General features: G+C 31.6%; 1 long non-coding RNA gene across 1 annotated transcript; it reads left to right on the forward strand.

The window, feature by feature from the left end:
• The first annotated feature begins 688 nt into the window (after positions 1-688).
• On the forward strand, positions 689-4,319 carry LOC116853664. Its single transcript, XR_004380020.1, has 6 exons — positions 689-935; positions 1,159-1,281; positions 1,665-1,806; positions 2,185-2,339; positions 3,729-4,058; positions 4,193-4,319. It is a non-coding gene; the product is annotated as an uncharacterized LOC116853664 (long non-coding RNA).
• Positions 4,320-8,466: the final 4,147 nt, after the last annotated feature.

Below are 8,466 nucleotides of genomic sequence, written 5' to 3' on the forward strand. Positions count from 1 at the left end.
ATATATATATATATATATATATATATATATATATATATTATATATATTTCAAGAGCTTTATAAAAGTCGCCCTACTCTTATAGAAATATCATACTAAGAATCATTGATAATTACTTATTTTTAGTGTTAAAAATACTGGATAATAAGTAATTATCAATGATTCTTAGTATGATATTTCTATAAGGGATGATTAGCTCCTAAACATAAATTAAAAAAAAGATATCGTAAAGATATACGACATCGTATAAACGACATCTTAACTCTTATGAAGTCTTTTCAGCATCTATAAAGCCAGCGGCACACGATGCTTGTTTCGTGCTGGATTGCTTGCTGCATGGAAATACTATTCTGATTGATGCATTTCTGAAAATGGACCAATCACAGAGTATTTCCATCCAGCAAGCAATCGAGCACGACAACAAACATCGTGTGCCGCAGGCTTAGATATCTTTTAATATTTTATATTGTCTAGGCGAGTTCACGTTAAATTTTTCACTTTTCACTTGTTCGCTCCTAGGAGAAAAGATACATGATCGCAGCTATGATCGCTGCTCTGAAAATATAACGGTAGCACAGCGGTTGAGTAATTCGTTAACGCAATTGGTCTAAAGTCAGGGATCTAATAGTAAAGACCAATAATCACTGATCGCTCACTGATCGCTGTGCTTTCTGAACGTAACCACTGATACGGTAGCACTAAATAGCAAGCTTTCCGAACGTATCTTTGCTTTTTTGACGTATTATTTTAAAGCGCAAGTTGTCAAAGTGTGAGAAAACCCCAGTTCCATAACATCAAGAAGAAGAATAAGAAAAAGAGATAAAAACAAAATTTTCATTAAAATAATGTGTCGAGAAGCCACCTAATTTAGAAACAAGAAGCCAATAGCACATTTGTAACTTGAAATTCTGTATATCAACAGTACATCATATAAGAGGTAAATAGTTAATATCTTAAGTCTGTTCTTTCTCTATGTACTGCTACACTGGTGCAATAAGTTAAAGTAAGACAAATACAATATATATATTTGTCTCACTCTAACTTATTGCACCAGTGCAACAGTGTAGAGCGAAAGAACAGATCTCTTGTCAATAATTATAATAGATTATATTTTATACCCTTTAATGTTATATATATTTTTCCATTTCTGCTGTGCACAGATTACTCAAAATGCAAAATATTGTTCCGCTTCTCCTCATTCTGCTTCCTCGCTTTTGAGTGGCAAAACCATTCCATTATTCTCCGCTGTATTTTGTTCCGATCGGAATCTGAGATGTTGTCAAGTATGGATTCTACAAATATTTTCTTTATTTTAACTTTTATAAATAAATATATAAATAAATATATATATATATATACACATATATATATAATATATTAATTTTATTAACTAATGTAGATCAAGACCAGTTGGGTACTACTACAATAACTGAAAGTAATTTGACTAAATTGATTATTTTTTATATTACAGAATTGAGCAAGAGAGGTTTTCAAATATATCAAATATGATTTTGAAATCTGTGCTTGGTTGATTCTGTAATTCATTAAGAAATAGTAAAAGTAATTGGTTTTTCCAACTTATATCTGCAGCCAACTGTCCCTGGTCACTCCTACTTATAAATTACAAATTGTAAGACTTACTGAATATCACTTTTGTAATTTCCAGATTGCATAATGGTTCTTTCCCTCATCTATCTTCCCAATTATATCTCTCTGCTAATTTATTAGAGCATGTTCTGTACAATATTCTCTTGACAGCATCACCGACATTTGTACCTCCAATGGATTTTATATACGCTCGCTGTAAGGTAAACAATTATTATTATATACTTCATTAATAGACAGTTACTGTATGGTACTTTATACAATACACAACGTGAATTGAACAAAATATATAATATTGTTGCAACTGCAACAAAACAATTGTGACATTATGATATATTGCTAAAATTGAGTAAATTGATGATAAAACTATTATGCAAGAAACTAACGGAGAAAAAAGAAAACGATAATTAAAATTAACTATATTCACAAGTTGCAATTGGTAATCTATCATACATTATGCTGACTCGTATTTATATCATATTTTTTTCAAAAAGTATATAATTTTACTTGAAATATATTTTACTTGAAATTTATTTATATATCTTACTTACAAATTTATATGCATTAACTTACTATTTCAGCATTATTTGAGGAATTACGATCTTTTAAAATAGTCTCAAGTTCTGTTAATTGAAGTATACTTTGCAATGAAAATAGGTTTAAAGCAGCTTCAAAAGAAAATGGTTTTTTGGTTTCTGCTTTCTCATTTGCTTTTTTAAGTAAAATATCTAACAAGGTAAGAATTTGCCTCATATCATATTTTATTGTTGCTATGTCTCTTATTAATCTTTTTAAATGATCCACTGCAAATGTAAATAGTATTATACAATAATAGACCAATTAAATCATGTGCTGCATACGACAGAATTTTGCGATCTTACCATATACAGGATGTAAAAATTGATAATGTAGTGGATCAATATCATTTTCTTTTTAGTGATTTGTTGATTGTGTACGGTTTATTCGTTCAACCCTTATAGAAATATCATACTAAGTATTTTTAATACTGAAAATAAGTAATTATCAATGATTCTTAGTATGATATTTCTATAAGAGAATTATATCTCTTTTAGGAATACTTTGGTTTAGCATATCCCTGTTAGGAGCATTCCCAGCAAACACAATGTTACATGTAATGTACATATTAGTTGTAATTTCCTACTCAACAATATAACTGTTACATAACACGCATGTTATACCCTTATAGAAATATCATACTAAGAATCATTGATAATTACTTATTATCCAGTATTTTTAATACTGAGAATAAGTAATTATCAATGATTCTTAGTATGATATTTCTATAAGGGTATAACAGTTACATTGTTGAGTAGGAAATTACAACTAACATGTACGTTACATGTAACATTGTGTTTGCTGGGTTTTGGTGTAGCAGATTTTCAGAATTTTTTTCTGTTGTGCATTCAATTCTATATTGGTTAATATCTTCATCACTTTCTTCAGTTTTTTCCTTATGAACCCTTATAGAAATATCATACTAAGAATCATTGATAATTACTTATTATCCAGTATTTTTAATACTAAAAATAAGTAATTATCAATGATTCTTAGTATGATATTTCTACAAGAGAAGTACTAGGATTGTTCGGCGCATCTGTACATATGTGATTTAAAATGAATACAATGTTATACAATAGGTAAGAGATAATAAAATTAGAGTAGAAATAAGAATTTCAATAAATTAAGTAACTATGAGAGAGAGAGAGAGAGAGAGAGAGAGAGAGAGAGAGAGAAATATTTGCATTTCCCACACTTGTAGGAGTATACAATTTTTCGAAATTTTCATTTCTACACCAATTCTACTCTATTTAATATATGACTGCATAAAATATATGACAGATATGAAATACTACTTTGAGTTATAATTATATAATTATATAATTATATAGAATTGATATAAGTATCATGCCTTGTAAAATTGACTGAGAGCATAAGTTGTTAATATCTTGTAATCCATAGTTTCTTCTTGTAGAATCAAAAATATTTTCGTATTTATTTCCGTTACATAGTCGTTGACCTTTCAGTAGAAAATGTAAAAAATATATACAATGTAATATATAAATTTTTTATATACAGTAAATGTAATAAAACTTACGTTTTACAGGAGTATGTGGGGTAACTGGTAATACAACACTTGTACCTTGTTCTTCACTATCGGATGAGGAGACAACTTTCTTTGCCCGATATTTCCTATAATATTTAGATTCTTTCTCGGTATTTGATTTCCCTTATAGAAATATCATACTAAGAATCATTGATAATTACTTATTATCCAGTATTTTTAATACTGAAAATAAGTAATTATCAATGATTCTTAGTATGATATTTCTATAAGGGTTGTATATTGCCAATTGTACTTTCTCACCAGCCTTCTGTATGGATGCTAAAAATATTGTAAATACTATTATTAGTGTTTAGGAAACAAAGTATAAAGGTAAAGTCTTCTTTCAATATTTATAATACTTACAATATTCGCCAAAAATTCGGTTAATTTTACAAGAAGGCCAATCAACACAAGGTATTTCTTCTCTTTCAATTGCCTTTCGAATTCGTTTGTCTGTTTTGTAGTGTAAAGGATACTTGCATAAGTCCTCATTTTGTAGTCAACTTTTTGGTATTACTTGGATACCACCTGAGAAATCTGCTACGATGAATCTTCTATTAGATATCTTTGTCCACAATTATAAATATAAATAGTTATGTCAGTGATCCTGTAGAAAAAATGTCGATTCATTAAGATTGTAGTGTATATATATTATATAAAGTTTGACAACTTTCGTTGTTTAATAAATTGTTCAATATTTATTACTGAATAACTTATTATAAATCCCGTTTTCAATCGCTGAAACGCGTGTGCAACACAGTTAATTGTTGAAACGGAATAATCGGAAATGACGGATAAAACAAGTGAGTATCTTGGCATTTCGTTGTCATTTATTTCTTCAGCAACCTCCGATTATTTCGTCCTCAGCTGTCAACTGTGGTACATACACGTTCTTATTCTTAGTGACGAGAATTCTTAATTTTGCGGTGACCATTATTGGACAATTGTCTAGAAAAAAAGGAAAAAAGGAAAAGCAAAAAGGGAAGTATAATTTGTATTTTTTAAACAATAATGTTTATTCGCATGTTGCACATAATTACAGTATTAAACTGAATACGTATTAAAATACATATAACGTAACAAATATACATAATTAATCATGCCAAAACGTAAATTGTTGTCCACTTTTTCAACGAGATATCGTCACAAATTAATTCAAGAAGAAAGTGATGAGTTATTTCTTAGGTTTCGTTAGACTTTCATGAAGAATCTAGAGCTAATTTGGATACAATTTCAAGTAATTCGGTTTCGGATAATGATCAAGGGGAAATTGTACATATGGATCTCAATAACACTGTTCCTGGAACTATAAAAGAGAAAATTAATTTATCCTTTTCCAATCAAACGAGTATCTCAGAATTTCATGTGCCTTTAAATAATACATCTTCACACCAAACTGTTGTAAGAGGAGATAATAACGTAAAAGAAGAGAATTATTCTTTCAAAGCATTTTTAGTGCAGTGGTCTATTACACATAATATTTCCCATGTAGCTCTATCTCATTTATTGTCGGGTTTAACAAAAACACCCAATATTTTCCAACTTGCCACTATGTGCAAAGACATTATTATGTACACCACGATCATCTGTACTAATATGTCTCCTGGGCAATATTGCAATTTTGATATTGATAATAATATTCTTAAATTTTTATGTAGAAACAATACTACTGCTTTATCTCCTATTCAGATTCAAATCGGTATCGATGGTGTGCCAATATTCAAATCAAACTCAAATCAGTTATAGCCTATTTTAGATCGAATCGTGAATGTATTTCTTATTGGTTGTTATTTTGGTAAAACGAAACCAGCTGATGCCAATAAATTCCTACAACAGTTTGTAAGAGATATTACTGTCTTGATAAATACAGATATAAATTACAATGGAACAACATTTTCTATAACAATACATTCCATCATATGCGATGTTCCAGCTAAATCTTTTATTACTCTTACTAAAAGATATACAGGCTATTTCAGTTGTCCCAAATGTACTATTGAAGGTGCATTTATTGCTAATAGAATTTGTTTTCCCCATTTTGATTTTCAAAACCGAACAGACGCCAGTTTTTATAATCAAACTCAAGAAGAACATCATCTCAGTCAATCGATTTTATTAAACATACCAGATTTTGGCATTGTATCTAAAATTCCATTAGATTATATGCATTTAATATGCATTGGTGTTGTTAAAAAATTGATAAAATTATGGATAAGTGGACCTCTTAAAGTGAGATGTCTAACTTCGCAAAAAATTAAAAGTGTTTCCAAACTCCTCCTCGATATTAGATACTTTATTCCGCAAGAATTTGTAAGAAGACCACGAGAAATACAAGAATTTGCACAGTGGAAAGCAACCGAATTGAGACAATTTTTGTTGTATACAGGTCTTGTTATTAAAGAATTAAATTCTGATATATTTTCCAACTTCCTTACATTGCATGTTGCTACTCGCATTTTATGTTAGAAAAGTACAATAGAATATGTAGAATATGCGGATAAATTATTAAAACATTTTATTGAATGTTTCATTATAATTTACGGAACGGAATTTGTATCACATAATATTCATCAAATTAACAATCGCTATGCAGAAATGAGTTTTTGTGATATTAATGTAGACGACAGAAATATTAAAAAAATAAAAGTAAAGAATCCACACGAAAAAGAATATCTGGTTGTTTTAATCCACAATTTTCGAAGATTGAATTTCCCCATTTTATTTTATTACTTAAGTCTGCTGATAATTGTTGTCGCATAGAAAAAGATATTGTCTATGTAGAAAATATAGCAACATCACGAAAAGGAAATCACATTGTAACAGGTCGTACATTTCAAGTTGTTGAGGAACTTTATAATAATCCCTGCAGTTCGGTACAGTTGGGTATATTTTTTTTTAACTCCTGCATTTATTACAATCTGTCACACTCAAGGACATTCAGTAATTTTGTGACACAGATAATGACCTTGCGCGGTGCAAACCCAGTGGCTTGCCCCAAATTTAGATTATCACTAGACTAAGTCTTGCGGTATTTTTCGTTTTAATCTACGCGGAAGTCCGGTTTGTTCATCAATGTTGCTATTAGTTTGTTCGGGTGATCCTGCAGTCTCAACCTGTGCCTCTCTATCACTCTTCTGATTTCCTCCTCAACTGTCGGTAATCCGAGATCCTTATGCAATGATTCATTTGTCACGAATCATGGCGCATTAACCATGCTTCGTAAGGTCTTTGACTGAAAACGTTGTATTATGTTTCCCTATTTAATTTAGTGGTAGTGCCCCACATCTGTATGCCAGATCGGTTTAATTATACTTTTATATAAAAGTAATTTATTGTCCAGTGACAACTGGGACCTACGTCCGATTAGCCAGTACATCTTGTTAAATAGAAGACCCAATTGTTTTATTAAAAATACGTTTCTTCCAGGTTAATCACCTGTCAAAATGTAACCCCAGGTATTTAACATAATCCTATTGAGGTAATATAGTGCCATTTAGGATCACAGGTGGACATGTTTCTCTCCTTGTAGTGAACGTTACATGCATGGATTTAGCTTCGTTGGCCTTGATATGTCACTTATGCATCCAGCCTTCGATTTTGTTCATGTTTTCTTGTAGCATTCTTGGTACCATAACTGGATTTTCATGAATTGCTAGAATTGCTGTGTCGTCCGCGAAAGTACCTGTTATAACTCTCTTAGAGGTTGGAAAGTCAGCCGTGTATAATATTGGGCCCAAAACGCTACCCTGTGGGACTCCAGCTTGGATTATCTTTAGTTCAGAAGAATTATCCCCGTGTTTAACCATAAAATAGCGGTTGCTTAAATACGATTTTAAAAATAAACAAAGATCTAGAGGTAGATTTAGTATATTAGATGGTAAACTTAGTTCCTGCGGTTTTTTTTGTTTAAAAAACTCATTTATTTCGACATCAAAAGCAAAAAATACATTAATCGAAGTATTTTCCCTCGCTAGCTATACATTTTTCCCATCTTTCGGGAAACGCGTAGATTTCGCGACGATAGAACGATTGGTCTTTTGATCCATTCGTCGAACCATTTTCGCACATCCTCGTAATTTCTGAAGTGTGTATCCACCAAGCCGTGCTGCATCGACCGGAACAAGTAATAGTCCGAAGGAACTAGGTTTGGTGAATACGCTGGGTGCGGGAGAACTTCCCACTCGAGCTGCATCAGTGTTTCTTTGACGGCTTTGGCAACGTGTGGTCGAGCGTTGTCGTGCAAAAGCATGACTTTACGTCGATTGCTGGCTACTGCTGGCCTTTTTTCCAACAATGCTTCATTCAGACGGTTTAATTGTGATTGATATCGATCCCCCGTGATACTTTCGTTCGGTCTGAGTAGCTCATAATAAACGACGCCGTGCATATCCCACCAAATGCAAAGCATTGCTTTGTGGCCATGAATATTTCTCTTTGGTGTGGATATCGATGGTTGACCAGAGTCTACCCACGATTTTCTTCGTTTAGGATTATCGAAGTATATCCATTTTTCATCGCCAGTCACTATGCGCCACAAAAAACTCTTCTTTTTCTGCCTGGCGAGCAGAGAAATAGAGATGTTTAAGCGATTCGCAATGGCATTTGCGGTTAATTCGTGTGGTACCCATTTTCCCTCCTTTTGAATTTTTCCCATTGCATGTAGACGTTTGGAAACAGCCATCGGAGTAACATTTAATGCTGCAGACAATTCTTGGAACGTTTGAGTAGAGTTTTCGTC

The sequence above is a fragment of the Odontomachus brunneus genome, unplaced genomic scaffold (assembly GCF_010583005.1).
Source record: "Odontomachus brunneus isolate Ranch 3 - 2012 unplaced genomic scaffold, Obru_v1 Obru_scaffold_420, whole genome shotgun sequence".
In the NCBI taxonomy this organism is placed as follows: Eukaryota; Metazoa; Arthropoda; class Insecta; order Hymenoptera; family Formicidae; genus Odontomachus; species Odontomachus brunneus.